At 38.8% G+C, this 15,277-nt stretch overlaps 1 protein-coding gene across 5 annotated transcripts in view; it reads right to left on the minus strand.

Moving 5' to 3' along the window:
* PIK3CB (phosphatidylinositol-4,5-bisphosphate 3-kinase catalytic subunit beta) overlaps positions 1–15,277 on the minus strand; it is a 205,855-nt gene that overhangs the window by 158,820 nt on the left and 31,758 nt on the right. For 3 of the 5 annotated variants that reach the window (XM_032334489.1, XM_032334499.1, XM_032334508.1), the window contains exon 2: positions 10,630–10,728. The exons of the other annotated variants lie outside the window; for them this stretch is intronic. The gene's annotated coding sequence lies outside the window, so the exon portion shown is untranslated. The remainder of the gene's footprint in view (positions 1–10,629; positions 10,729–15,277) is intronic. 5 annotated transcript variants of the gene reach the window in all.

A 15,277-nucleotide genomic window follows, 5' to 3' on the forward strand; every position in this document is an offset into this window, starting at 1 on the left:
AAAGCTTCAAAAACCACCGTAAGAGCTATAACCCCATCAACATTTTTTCCCTTAATACTTATTGGTCTACTATTCATCTAACAGACAATATCACGGCGCCTGGGTGGCTCAGTGGGTTAAGCGTCTGCCTTCGGCTCAGGTCCTGGTCTCAGGGTCCTGGGATCAAGTCCCGCATCAGGCTCTCTGCTCGGTGGGCAGCCTGTTTTCCCCCTCTCTCTCTCTGCCTGCCTCTCTGCCTACTTGTGATCTCTCTCTCTGTCAAATAAATAAATAAAATCTAAAAAGAAATAAAAATAAAAAAATAAACAGACAATATCTTGGGGCGCCTGGGTGGCTCAGTTGGTTAAGTGACTACCTTCAGCTCAGGTCATGATTCTGGAGTCCCAGGATCAAGACTCGCATCAGGCTCCCTACTCAACAGGGAGTCTGCTTCTCCCTCTGACCCTCACCCATCTCATGTTCTCTCTCTCTCATTCTCTCTCTCTCAAATAAATAAGTAAAATCTTTAATAAATAAATAAACAGACAATATCTTTCCTGAACTGTTACACAATGTGTTAGTCAACAGCAAGATGAAAATTTCCCAACCTCCTTATAAAATTTCTAATCTCATAAGTTAACAAGTATACTCTTTGCTGGGGGGCAGGGGGGTAGTCATTCCAGATCATTTAATCATCTTGTCCTACCCTGGGAAATTATAGTTATTCCTGCCTACTAATCAAAACATAAAGCTTTCTCCAGATCCAAATGAAGGTCCTAGTATATTAGATATCAGAGCCAAGCTACACAGACGCAGTATCCATTCATTTCTCGCAACATACTCTTTTTAAGCCTCCAGAACTTTAATTCTTGTGAGGCTCTCTCACTAGAATTTAACTAGAACACAACTTCCTTTACCAGTTCTGATCCTATAGCAGAGCATGAGGATTTGTGTTACATCTATAACTACTAAAAACAATCTATGATATACACTCTTCTAAGAAAATATGCATAATTAAAACATTCCACTACTCAAAACCAAAAGTAAACTACAAATTGTAACCCTTGTATATTAGTGGTGGTAAGGTAAAATGGTGCAACCACTGTGGGAGAACATGGCAGTTCCTCAAAAATTTCAACACAGACTTACCATATCATCCAAAAATTCCACTACCCAAAAGAATTAAAAGTAGGGGGCACCTGGGTGACTCAATCAGTTACACATGTGACTCCTGATTTCAGCTTGGGTCATGATCTCAAGGTCAGGAGATCAAGCCTGACATCAGGCTCTGGGCTTAGCAGAGAATCTACTTGTCTCTCTTTCCTTCTCCCACTCCCTTTGCCCCTTGTAGCCCACTCGCTCAAATATAAATAAATCTTTAAAAAAATTAAAAAAAAAAAAAAAAAGCAAAAGAGCACCTGGGTGGCTCAGTCATTAAGATCTGCCTTTGGCTCAGGTCATGATCCCAGGGATCAACCCCGCATCAGGCTCCCTGCTCAGTGGGAAGCCTGCTTCTCCCTCTCCCACCACCCCTGCTTGAGTTCCCTCTCTTGCTCTCTCTCACTCTGTCAAATAAGTAAATAAAATCTTGAAAAAAAAATTTTTTTTAAATAAATTTTAAAAAGCATTAAAAGCAGGGACTCACCCAGGTACCTGTACACTCAAGTGCAAGTAATATTACTACCAATAACCAAAGGTCAAAAAAAACAAAATTTGGATAAACAAAATGTGGTATATACATACAATCAACTATTATCCAGCCTTTAAAAAGGATACAGTGACACATGCTACACCATGGATGAACTTTGAGGACATTATGGTATGTGAAATAAACCAGCCTCAAAAAGACGAACACTGTTTGATTCCACTTACATAAGCTACCTATTAGAGGCAAATTCATAGAGACAGAAAGCAGTACAATGGTTAACAGAGATTAGAGTGAGAGAGCAATGGGGAGTTACTATTTACTGTAGAGTTTCAGTTTGGGATGATGAAAAAGTTCTGGAGATGGATAGGAGTGATGGCTACACATTCCTTTTATACTAAAAAATCTGTTTTATTGTGCACCCCCTTCTATTACCAGCACTTTCAGATACTCCAAACATCTGGCCTCACTGTTCATTAGCTACAAGTTACACCACTCAGCTATAGCTTTGTCTTTCACTCCTCCCACATCCTTACCTCTAGATCTACAGCCCCATCACCACTCAAAAGAAAATGCAAAGGCTGAACAATGGTCTACAACTCTACTCAAGCAAGCCTCCTCTACTTTCACAATGTCAGCTTCCACTACCTCCTCCCTCACTGACCCCATTCAGGTCATACTGGCCCTCTTACTGCTCCCAGAATACATCAAGCACAGTCCAGTCTCAGAGCCTTTGTATTTAGGTGACTTCAGCCTGGAACTCTCCCCAACCCCTAATCGAAATATCTACCTGACCTATTTCCTTACTTTCCTTAGATCTGTCAGCTAAAATGTCACCTAATCAGAGAGGTCTTCTCTAACCACCTCCCATGAAATAGTAAATCTATCCTATCAATATCCCCATCAATATCTACTTTTCTCTAATATATTTCCCTAATATACTTTTCTTAATAGTCATCACCACCCAACACAGTATATATTAACTTATTATCTTCCCCATCCTCATGAGAATATCCATTCCATGAGAAAGGGACCTCTGCTTTTGTTCACTGTTGTAACCCTACCAGCTAGCACAGTTCTTGTTATACTAGATATTCAAAAATATATACTGACTCAATCATGGCCTCCAGTCCCTTAATATACTCCCTTTTACCAAGCCTGAATCCTAGAGATAATTCTTTCAACCACCAATGTCAAATTTCTCATTTCCATCCAGACGACTGTGCAAGCTAAATTCACACTGCCTGCCAGGTTATGCTAGCTTATCTTAAACTGGGCCTTTACTGACTGCTCAGCAATCCTTTCTATTCTATCCTACTGATCACATCAAGCTTCTCCACCATCATCTCTGGTCTGGTCAATTCTGGCCAACAGCCAGTTTTCTGACCTTTCTGCTTCCCCTCTATTACTATAACCCATCTTTAATAAAGTGGACAGAGTAATCATTAAAACATGTAATATATCAAGACATTTTTCTGCTTAAAACCTTCCTTAAAAAACTTCCTTGAATCTAGACTCCTTACCACGGCCATAGGGACCAACACGGCCCAGCCCTACCTACTTCTTCAACTTCATCTCATGATACTATGGTCCTCTTCCATTCTGTTCTAGAGTATGCGACTTTTTTCTGATCCTCCAACACAATAAGCTTATTTCCACTTTGAGATTCTTATGTTAGCTTTATTTTCAAGTGACTGAATTTTTGTCTTTCACACCTTATCCTAATGTCACCTTCTCAGAAGTAACCACCCAGAGGTGCCTGGGGGGCTCAGTCAGTTAAGCAACTCCCTTCGGCTCAGGTCATAGTCTCAAGGTCCTGAAATCGAGCCCTACATCAGGATTCCTGCTCAGTGGAGTCTGCTTTTCCTTCTCCCTCTGTCCCTTACCCCACTTATGCTCTAATAAATAAAATCTTTAAAGAAAGAAAGAAAGCGGGTGTCTGGATGCCTCAGTCAGTTAAGTGTCTACCTTTGGATCAGGTCATGATCCCAGTGTCCCCTGACTGAGCCCCAAAATGGGCTCCCTGCTCAGCAGGAAGCCTGCTCTCCCTCTCCTTCTCCCTCTGCCTGCCACTCCCCCTGCTTGTGCACACACACTCTCTCTCTCTCTCTGTCAAATAAATAAATAAAATCTTCAAAAATAATTAACTAATTAATTAATTAAAAAAAGTAATCACCCAGTCACTCTACCAAGAAGCTTGTTTTAAAATTCTCTTCACTATCACATTATAATTTGGTATTTTTCTGGTTCATTATTAATAATTGGCTCCATGAGAACAGATCTTACCTATACAAATACCTGGCACAAAGCACATGTTTAACAAATATTCCGTGAATTTGATGATTACAAAATTTTCCCTAAATATTTTCTTCTCCCAGGATCCCAACACCACTGCTAATTAACTATATGTCTAGCACATAACCTCAATCCTTACCTTATTAAAAAAGTAAGGTAAGGAATTACACAGTTTTCTTCCTCTTTCCTAAAAATTCCCTGATTTATTTTCTTCTATTTCTCTGGTTTCTAAGCAAAAATGTTGCTACTTTTCCGTAAGAATTACGTCCTTTACCCACGTCCTTGATCTCAAACCTATCTATCTCCTCCTGGCAATTAATCACTCTAATATTTAAACTACCAATGGATCACTCCCCTTTACCAAAAATATACTATGTGTTAATGCAAAAATATCTATGTGGCTAAGTCCCCACAACTGTACAAACTTCTTGAAAAACATTCTACTTTATTCTTTATGCTGTGTAGTTTGTAAAACCATTTACTTAACCTCTTACAATTCATCCTGGTCTACTTAATTTATTCTCTCAGTTATCAATAACCTTTTCTTTTTAAGAGACAGAAAGTGGAGAAGGGCAGAGAGGGAGGGAGAGAGAATCTTAAGCAGGTTCCACACGTAACACAGAGCCCAAAGAGGGGCTCAATCTCGCAACCCTGAGATCATGACATGAGCTGAAATTTAAAAGTTGTTCACGGGCTCCTGGGTGGTTCAGCTGGTTAAGCAACTGCCTCCGGATCAAGTCATGATCCTGGAGCGGCCGGATCGAGTCCCGCATCGGGCTCCCTGCCCTGCAGGGAGTCCGCTTCTCCTGCTGACCTCTCTCCTCTCATGCTCTCTCTCTCAAACAAATAAATAAAATCTTAAAAAAAAAAAAAAAAAAAAAAAAAGTTGGTCACTCAACTGACTAAGCCACCTAGGTGCCCCTCAATAATTTCTTAATAGTTAAATTCAGTTATGCTTTCCAGGGTATTAAAATTCTTAATCTTTCTACAGCATCTCATCCCTCTAAAGAGCCACTCCCTGAAATTTTTTACTATGCTTCAAAGAAAGAAACTGCGTTAATTCTGGTCTCCTTAATACTTTTCTTATTTTTGCTTTATTGATTCTTTCTAACAACATCCACTCATTTACTAAAGGCATTTCCTAAAGTCCAGCACTTAACATTTTTCTTTCGGCTAGCGCCCTGGAAATGTTACCTACTTTCACAACTGATACTTTATGTGTGGATTACTCCAAAATCTATTATATCCAGGTCCTAAAGTAACTTTTTCTAATTTCCAGTCTCATATTCCCACAATTAAGGAGATATTCTAACACTTCCACCTATAATTTAATAAATGTTGTCTAACAAATGCATCATATTACAGTCCAACCCACTAGATCATTAGTACCAGTCTTTCCTCATAGTTTCCTTACTTTTTCTGTTCATAGTATCATCATACTTCAATCTACCAGACCTCAAAATACTGGATTCGTCTGTATGACTCCTTTCTTCCATATTCTCTGCCAAATCTATTTCTCAAATCTCCGTTGTCAAATTAACTCAAGCAGGTAGTCATTATTTCACTTCTGCAGCCCTGATCACAGCTGTAATTAACCAATTCATTTCATAAATATTTGTTAAGCACTTAACTTGCCTGCAAGACTAGAAGCCCAGTATACTGGCAAAATAAACCCAGGCAGGTAATGTCTGTCCCTGTTAACTATACTTATCATCCATGTATTAATCACTGGATAAGCCATGTAATTTGTCATCTAAACCAAAAGACTTAAAAACAAAAGAGGAAGAAAACAGCTGGACATCCAGAGATGCAAGAGTGGTTCAATATTTGCAAATCAATCAATGTGATGTACCACATTAACAAAAAGAAGGATAAAAATCATATGATTATTTCAAGAGACACAGAAAAAGCATTTGACAAAATGCCACATCTGTTCCTGGTAAAAACTCTCAACAATGCAAATTTAGAGGAAACACATCTCAACATAATAAAAACCACATATGACAAACTCAAAGCTAACATCATACTAAATGGTGAAAAGCTGCAAGTTTTTCTTCTAAGATCAGGAATAAAATAAGGATGTCCACCAATGAGACAAAAATAAATAAAAGGCATCCAAATTGGTAGGAAAAAGTAAAACTGGCTCTATTTGCAAATGACAAGGTACAATATATAGAAAATTAAAAAAAAAAAAACCCTAATATTCCACCAAAAAAAAAATTAGAAATAAAAATTTAATTGAGTAAATATGAGGGCACAAAACTACTATACAGAAATCTCTTGCATTTCTATATGCAATAATGAACTAACAAAGAGATATTAAGAAAACAATCCTATTTACAAGTGCATAAAAGAATAAAATACCTAGAAATAAATTTATGAAAGACCTATAATCTGAAAACTATAAGACACTGATGAAAGAAACTAAAGACAGGATATGTGGGTGGCTCAATCAGTTAAGCATCCAACTCTTGATCTCAGCTCGGGTCTTGATCTCAGGGGCATGAGTTCAAGCCCTGCACTGGAATCCATGCTCCACTTTTAAAAAAGTAAAAAAAAGGGGCGCCTGGGTGGTTCAGTGGGTTAAGCCGCTGCCTTCGGCTCAGGTCATGATCTCAGGGTCCTGGGATTGAGCCCCGCATCGGGCTCTCTGCTCTGCAGGGAGCCTGCTTCCCTCTCTCTCTCTCTCTCTCTGCCTGCCTCTCTGCCTACTTGTGATCTCTGTCTGTCAAATAAATAAATAAAATCTTAAAAAAAAAAAGAAAAGGAAGAAAAAAAAAGCCTTTAAAAATAAAGAAAGAAATTGGGACGCCTGGGTGACTCAGTTGGTTAAGCAGGTCATGATCCCAGCGTCCTGGGATCGAGTCCCACATCGGGCTCCTTGCTCCGCAGGGAGCCTGCTTCTCCCTCTGACTCTGCCTTCCACTCTTTCTGCCTGTGCTCGCTCTCGCTCGCTCTCTGACAAATAAATAAATAAAATCTTTAAAAAAAAAAAAAAAAGAAAGAAATTGAAGACAACAAAAATAAATGGAAAGATATACCATGTTTACAGACTGGAAGAATGAACACTGTTAAAATGTCCATACTACCCATAGCAATCTACAGATTCAACGCAAGCCCTATCAAAATACCAACAGTATTTTTCACAGAACTAGAATTAGAACAAATAATCCTAACATTAGTATGGAACTACAAAAGACCCCAAACAACCAAAGCAACCTTGAGAAAAAACAAAAACTGAAGTATCACAATTCAAGATTCCAAATTATACTACAAAGCTATAGAAATTAAAACAGGATGGTACTGGCACAAAAGTAAGACACACAGATCAATGAACAGAATAAAAAGCCAAGTAATAAATTCATACTTATATAGTTAATCTATAACAAAGGAGGCAATAAACAATGGGGAAAGGACAATAAATGGTGCTGGGAAACCGCACAGACACATGCAAAAATATTAAACTGGGCCACTTTCCCATACATTACACAAAAATAAACTCAAAATGGATTAAAGACCTAAATGTGAGACCTGAAACCACAGAACCCCCAGAAGAAAACATAGGCAGTAAATACTTAGATATCAACCTCAGCAGTATTTTTCTGGATTTGTCTTACCAAGCAAGGGAAACCAAAGCAGGAAAAAGAGGGGGGAGGGAAGTTGGCAGTATGCCAAAATAAAAAGCTTCTGCACAGCAAAGGAAACCATCAACAAAATGAGAAGGCAACTTACTATATGAGAGAAGGTATTTACAAACTATATATGTGATTAAGTAGTTAATATTCAAAATACATCAAGAATTTATACAAGTCAACACCAAGAAAACAATCTGATTTTTAAAATGGGCAGAAGCACTGAACAGACATTATTCCAAAGAAGACAGACACACAGCAACAGACACATGAAAAGATACTCAACATCACTGATCAGGGAAATGCAAATCAAAACCACAGTATCACTTCACACCAGTCAGAATAGCTAGTATCAAAAAGATAACAAGAATATCAAACATTGGTAAGGGTGTTGAAAAGAGGGAATCCTGGGGCACTGTCAGTAGGAATGTAAATTGGTGCAGCCACTTTGGAAAACAGCATGGAGGTCCCTCAAAAAATTAAAAATAGGGGCGCCTGGGTGGCTCAGTGGGTTAAGCCGCTGCCTTCGGCTCAGGTCATGATCTCAGGGTCCTGGGATCAAGCCCCACATTGGGCTCTCTGCTCAGCGGGGAGCCTGCTTCCTCCTCTCTCTCTCTGCTTGCCTCTCTGCCTACTTGTGATCTCTCTCTGTCAAATAAATAAATAAAATCTTAAAAAAAAAAAAATTAAAAACAGAAATACCAGGGTGCCTGGGTGGCTTAGTTGGTTAAGCAGCTGCTTTCAGCTCAGGGTCATGATCCCAGGGTCCTGGGATGGAGCCCTAGGTTGGGCTCCCTGCTCAGCAAGGAATCTGCTTTCCATCTCACTCTGCCCCTCACCCTGCTGTCCTCACTCTCTCTCAAATAAATAAAATCCTTAAAAAATAATAATAATAAAAATAAATGAAAATTTAAAAAGAAATGCCATATAATCAGGTAATTTCACTTCTGAATATTTACCAAAAGAAAACAAAAACTCGGGGCGCCTGGGTGGCTCAGTGGGTTAAAGCCTCTACCTTCGGCTCAGGTCATGATCTCAAGTTCCTGGGATCGAGCCCTGTGGAGGGGGTGGAGGGGTGTCTCTGCTCCGCAGGGAGCCTGCTTCTTCCTCTCTCTCTGCCTGCCTCTCTGCCTACTTGTGATTTCTGTCAAATAAATAATAATCTTAAAAAAAAAAAAAAAAGAAAACAAGAACTCTACTTCAAAAAGATATATGTACCCCTATGTTTATGGCGGCATTATTTACAGTAGCCAAGATATGGAAGCAGCCTAAGTGTCCAATGACAGATGAATGGATAAAGATGTGATATATATAAAATGCAATTATTACTCAGCATAAAAAAGGTGAAATCTTGCCATCTATGACCACATGGGTGGACCTACAGGGTATTATTCTAAGTGATATAAGTCAAAAACAAGTACCTTATGATTTTACTTATATGTGGAATCTAAAAGCAAGCAAACAAAGAAACAGATCCCTAAATATAGAAGAAACTGGGGATGGCTAGAAGGGAGGGTGGTGGCAGGGTACATGCAACTCTTAATTTTGGGATTGTGAGTTCAAGCCCCATGATGGGGACAGAGATTACTTTAAAAAATAAAAATAGGGGGGCGCCTGGGTGGCTCAGTGGGTTAAGCCGCTGCCTTCGGCTCAGGTCATGATCTCAGGGTCCTGGGATCGAGTCCCACATCGGGCTCTCTGCTCAGCAGGGAGCCTGCTTCCTCCTCTCTCTCTGCCTGCCTCTCTGCCTACTTGTGTTCTCTGTCAAATAAATAAATAAAATCTTTAAAAAAAAAAAAATTAAAAAATAAAATAAAATAAAAATAAAAATAGGGGCGCCTCAGTTGTTAAGTGTCTGCCTTTGGCTCAGGTCATAATTCCAGGGTCCTGGGATCGAGCCCCACATTGGGCTCCCTGCTCAGCGGGAAGCCTACTTCTCCCTCTCCCACTCTCTCTGCTTGTGTTCCCTCTCTTGCTGTGTCTCTCTCTGTCAAATAAATAAAAATCTTTTAAAAATAATAATAAATAAAAATAGTAAAGAACAATAAAAAATTTAAAAGGATAAAAACTGGAATGCGTGGGTGACTCAGTCGGTTAAGCATCTGCCTTCAGCTGGGGTCATGATCCCATGATCCTGGGATCAAGTCCCACATCAACTCCCTGCTCTGTGGGGAAACTGCTTCTCCCTCTGCCCGCTGCTCCCCCACCTGTGCACTCATTCTCTCACGCTCGCTCGCGCTCTCTCTCTCTGACAAATAAATAAATAAAATTTGTAAAAAAAAAAAAAAAAAAAAAAAAAAAGATAGGAACTAAGCCACAGGAATAAAAAAAGTATAACACACAAAACGTGGGTGAATACAGAATGGTATTTGTCAATTATATCTCAAGCTAGGGGAAAAAATTTGGCATTAATTGATCCACAAGAGTCTTAAACCACAAGAGTCTTAAAAGGATACATGATCACATTAACTAGAACTCAAGTACTTAGGAAAATGATTGCTGCATCCTAAGCACATTCTACCTATTGATTTAATAAATGAATTAGAGATGAAATATTCACTTTATCACCTCCTCTTCACTCTTTATTTTCTACTGCACACTTATTTTCAGCCACAAACACTGTCTTGAAAGCGGTTAACCATAACCTCCTAACTACCAACTCCAAAAAAGCTCCAAAAAGCTTCAGTTTTCAATTAACCTCTCTCAACAGCTTTCAACAATACTGTCCCCTCCTCTCTCCTTCATGAAGCTGTTAACAATGGGGTAAACATAATCCTAATTATCAGACTATTATAGAAGGCGGCCTAGGATTTCTACCTCTCAAACACACGATTTAGTTAATCTCCACACGATTAACTAAAAGATTAGAATCTAGGGGTGCCTAGCCAGCTCAGTCAGAAAAGCATTAACTATTCATCTCAGGGTCATGAGTTCAAACCCCATGTTGGGGGGTAAAGATTACCTAAAAATAAAATCTTTTTAAAAAAAATTAGAATCTAACCAATATTCACATTTTCCTTCTATTTTTCAACTTCCGGAAAACTGGCAACTAATTAAAGATACAAATTGGACACTTACCTCAAAATGACAGCCCCCATTTCAGTCTTATTTTACCAGAAGATGGCATTATTTTTTTAAACTGAAGTTTTCATGAAGACTTTCAAATTAGAAGACACACTACAAAAAAGGGTGAAGATAAAAGGTATTAACACTAAATGAGCTAAATTAAAAATAAAGTTGTTACTTGTATGACATGATAGCTTATAACTATATTTTTAAATATGGGGAAAAATATAAAAAACATATGAACTACAATAATAAAATTGTAGAGCATTAGAGCGAGAAGGGACCTACAGCAGACATCCTATTCAACTATCTAAATCCTCTCATTTAGGTCACCTTTTTGAAACCTCTTTTCTGTAACATGCTCTTTCTTTCTACTTCTCAACCTATTCCTCTATCTACATCATAAGCTACTATTGATAGCTTATTTCACTTTCCCCCTTTCCTTCTTTAATATAATATTTAAAGCACACACAATATACAGAAAGATGTATGCAAGCAAAGAAGATGAATGCTATAAATCACCATCCCAAAGAAGAACACCAATACCATTACGTCTACCTACATGCTCTTCTCATCCCAACCTTTATCCTAAATAATTATTCCATTACTGTTTAAAACAGAACTTTGTCACATATGTATATATCCCTAAATAATGGTTTGTTTAGGTTTGTATTCCTGGCTCCCTTTTTCAGCTTGATAAATTCATATGCTGACAGTCTTCAGAGATGTGAATTTTGTCGCTGAAATATTTTTCTAAGCTTTATTCATGTTACTTTTTAATTGCTCTGCAGTGTTTCATTATGTAAATATGCCAAAATGTATTTATCCATTCTGTTTTCAGGCATTTGGATGGTTTGAAGTTTTATGCTATTATCAACATTATTATACAACTTTCCAGGTGCACATGAACAAGAATTTCTTTAGGGTATGCTTTAAACCTAGAAGTGGAATTGGTGGGTTATAGGACATGCAAATTCCCAACTTTACCAAAAATGCCAAACTGTCTTCCAACTGTACCACTCTACCAAGTCACCAGCAGTATGTAAACTGATGACACAATCCTCTCCACTACCTACCTGGTAAAGTCAGATTTCTTAATTTGTGGCAATACAGAAAATATACTATGATTTCAGTCTGTATTACTTAATAAGGTTGAGGACCTTTTCACACAGTTATTAATTATCTATGTTCCTTCTTGAATTCCTTTGTTCACAGTTTTGGCCCTTTATATTGGGTTGTGTTTTTCTTACCTGACTTTATGTATCAGGACCAGGACTGATTACATAATCTGGAGGCCCACTGCAAAATTAAAAAGCAGGGCCAAAACTGAGTGGCTCAGTCAGTTAAGCCTCTGACTTTGGGGATCAAGCCCCATGTCAGGCTCAGGCTCTGTGCTGGGTGGGGATTCTGCTTGTACCTCCCCTCTCTCACTGCCTCTCCCCCAACTCATGGTCATGTACACTCTCTCTCAAATGAATAAATAGAATCTTTTAAAAAAGCGGCAGGGCCATTATTCAAAAATTAAAAATTTTAAGACAGTGATAGTTTAACAATAAAATAAGTACAGGGCAGGGGGCTGCCTAGGTGGCTCAGTGGGTTAAGCCTCTGCCTTCCGCTCAGGTCATGATCTCAGGATCCTGGGATCAAGCCCCACATCGGGCTCTCTGCTCAGCAGGAAGCCTGCTTCTCCCTCTCCTTCTCCCTCTCCTGATGACTGTGTTCCCTCTCTCACTGTCTCTCTGTTCAGCAGGGAGCCTGCCTCTCTGGCTACTTGTGATCTCTGTCTGTCAAATAAATAAATAAATAAAATCTTAAAAAAAAAAAAAAAGTATGGGGCCCTGTGGGACTTCACAGGTTATACATCCATGAAGGCAGCCTGATTAGAACACTAATTCTCTAGTATATATAATTATTTTTCCCAATTTGCAATAATATTTTTCCAAGTTTGTTTATCATTTCATTTTCTTGACGTGTCGCTTGAACTCATGACCTTGAGATCAAGGCCTTAGTTGATTGAGATCAAGATTGGGACATTTAGGGCGCCGGGGTGGCTCAGTGGGTTAAGCCTCTGCCTTCGGCTCAGGTTGTGGTCTCAGGGTCCTGGGATTGAGCCCCACATCGGGCTCTCTGCTCAGAGGGGAGCCTGCTTTCCACCCCACCCCCCCGCCCTGCCTGCCTCTCTGCCTCCTTGTGATCTCTCTCTGTCAAATAAGTAAATAAAATCTTAAAAAAAAAAAAAAAAAAGATTGGGACATTTAACCAACTGAGTCACACAGATGCCCCTATGGTGTCTTTGAATGAATTAACTTTAAAACTACTAATTTTTTTTTTTAGTGGACCCTTCTGTCTCGTTGAAAAAATCCTATAGTCTTCACAAAGTTTTAGGCTTTGCTTTCTCATTTGAGTCCTAAATCATGGGTGTTTCCCAATGATCAGTTGGGATCTCTTCTCAGCCATAATGTCCCATTCCTCACTAATAAAATCTTAAGGGACATTACGTCCTCTACTGATAGCAGCATCCTAATCACATCATTTAATTCACTTCTAGGCAAGCCCACTCAAATCGGACTAGAGCTTGTGCTACACACCAAGTCTGGAATTATATATATCTTTTTTTTTTAAGATTTTATTTAGGGGTGCCTAGGTGGCTCAGTCATTAAGTGTCTGCTTCAGCTCGGGTCAGGATCCCAGGGTACTGGGATCGAGCCCTACATCGGCTCCCTGCTCAGTGGGAAGCCTGCTTCTCCCTCTCCCGCTTCTCCTGCTTGTATTTCCTTTATCACACCTGTCTCCAGGGGCACCTGGGTGGATCAGCTGGTTAAGCAACTGCCTTCGGCTTAGGTCGTGGTTCTGGAGTCCCAGGATTGATTCCTACATCGGGTTCCCAGCTCCAAAGAGAGTCTGCTTCTCCTTCTGATCTTCTCCCCTCTCATGTTCTCTCTCACTCAAATAAATAAAGAAAATCTTTTTAAAAAATAAATAAATAAAAAATAAAGATGTACAAAAAGGGAGAAAAGACTTAAAAATCTTCAAGTTTCATAAAATTAGGAGGAATTAAAAGAGCGGAACTGTTGATATAAGGTTGAAAATCTTTTTCATTTTGTATCTTCAAAATAAAATTCTGTTAGGAAACCAGTAATTCAATTACAGTCTTGGTTTCTTTGGGTAGTAAAGTCAATAATACTGTTTTCAAAATGAGAAGAATGTTGGGGCACCTGGGTGGCTCAGTGGGTTAAAGCCTCCACCTTTGGCTCAGGTCATGATCCCAGGGTTCTGGGATCGAGCCCCACATTGGGCTCTCTACTTTGTGGGGAGCCTGCTTCCTCCTCTTTCTCTGTCTGCCTACTTGTGCTCTGTCAAATAAATAAATAAATAAATCTTTAAAAATAAAATAAAATAAAATGAGAAGAATGTTATAAAATAGACTTTAGATGATGCTAAAATATATCAAACTGCTCACTTTCTCAAAAGGGAATCAGTCAACTCAAAAATAACGGCAATTTGCTGCTGCAGGATGTTGACCGGGAGGCAATGCATGCAGTGGGGGCAGGGATATAAGAGAATTCTCTGAACCTCCTACTCAATTTTACTGTGAACCTAAAACTGACAAAAAATGATGTCTGTGAGGTAGTCTGCTTCTCCCTTTGCCCTTCCCCCTGCTTGTGCACACTCTCAAATAAATAAAATCTTTAAATAAAAAAATTTACTCTTAAAATTCCTACTAAAGCTTTGGGTAAGAACAATGTTATTAATAACCTTACACATGAAGATCCATTCTCACTGCTTTATTGTGAAAAGAAAGGAAAAAATTCTGGACAAACAAACACCCATTAAACTTTAAAAAGATGCAGGAGAAGATTTCAAAAGCTTATCCAAGCACTGATAATGGCATATAAACAAACAAAATCCCCTACACAGAGTCTATCTCTAGTCCTTGTATCTCTAGTCCTTGTTCACATAAAAGTACTTTCCTACAAAAACAAAACAAATACTATGCCTCAATCTTGCAAGTTATATTATAATTTTAGAGCTGGCTAAACTATTCTATTTAAGTAACAATGATTTCAACCTCCCAACCTCCACCCACAAATAAGTAAGCAAAAGCGGGTGAACTCAAAAATCATTTCGAGGTGTAAGTATCTCTCTCTCCTCTTTATCCCTTTCTACTGAATTCAAAGTACTCCTTGCATACTACCACAAAATCCTACATGTACATCAAAGGATAAAGTAATTTAATTTCTACATTTTAACTTTTTTTACAAAAGGCAATTAGAAGAGTCAAAAATATTCTTTAATACATAGTACCCAAGAACGAACCAGATTAAGGTTGCTAGTGTAAAAGCGTTTGTCTGTCTTTCTTTTTGTTTAACAAATGGAGATTAAATATTCTGGGGTTTTTTAAATAAAGTTTTTCGGGGCACGTGGTGACTCAGCAATTAAGCGTCTGCCTCTGGCTTGGGTCGAACCCTGTCCTGGGCTCCCGGATCAGTGGGGAGCCTGCTTCTCCCTCTCCCACTCTCCCTGTTTGTGTTCCCTGTCTTGCTGTATCTCTCTGTCAAATAAATAAATAAAATCTTTTTTTAAAATAAAAAAATAACATAAAATAAAGTTTAAAAAAAACCAGTATAGCCAACAAGCATAGGGGGAAAATGGACACTCT

Source organism: Mustela erminea, chromosome 1, assembly GCF_009829155.1.
Source record: "Mustela erminea isolate mMusErm1 chromosome 1, mMusErm1.Pri, whole genome shotgun sequence".
NCBI lineage: Eukaryota > Metazoa > Chordata > Mammalia > Carnivora > Mustelidae > Mustela > Mustela erminea.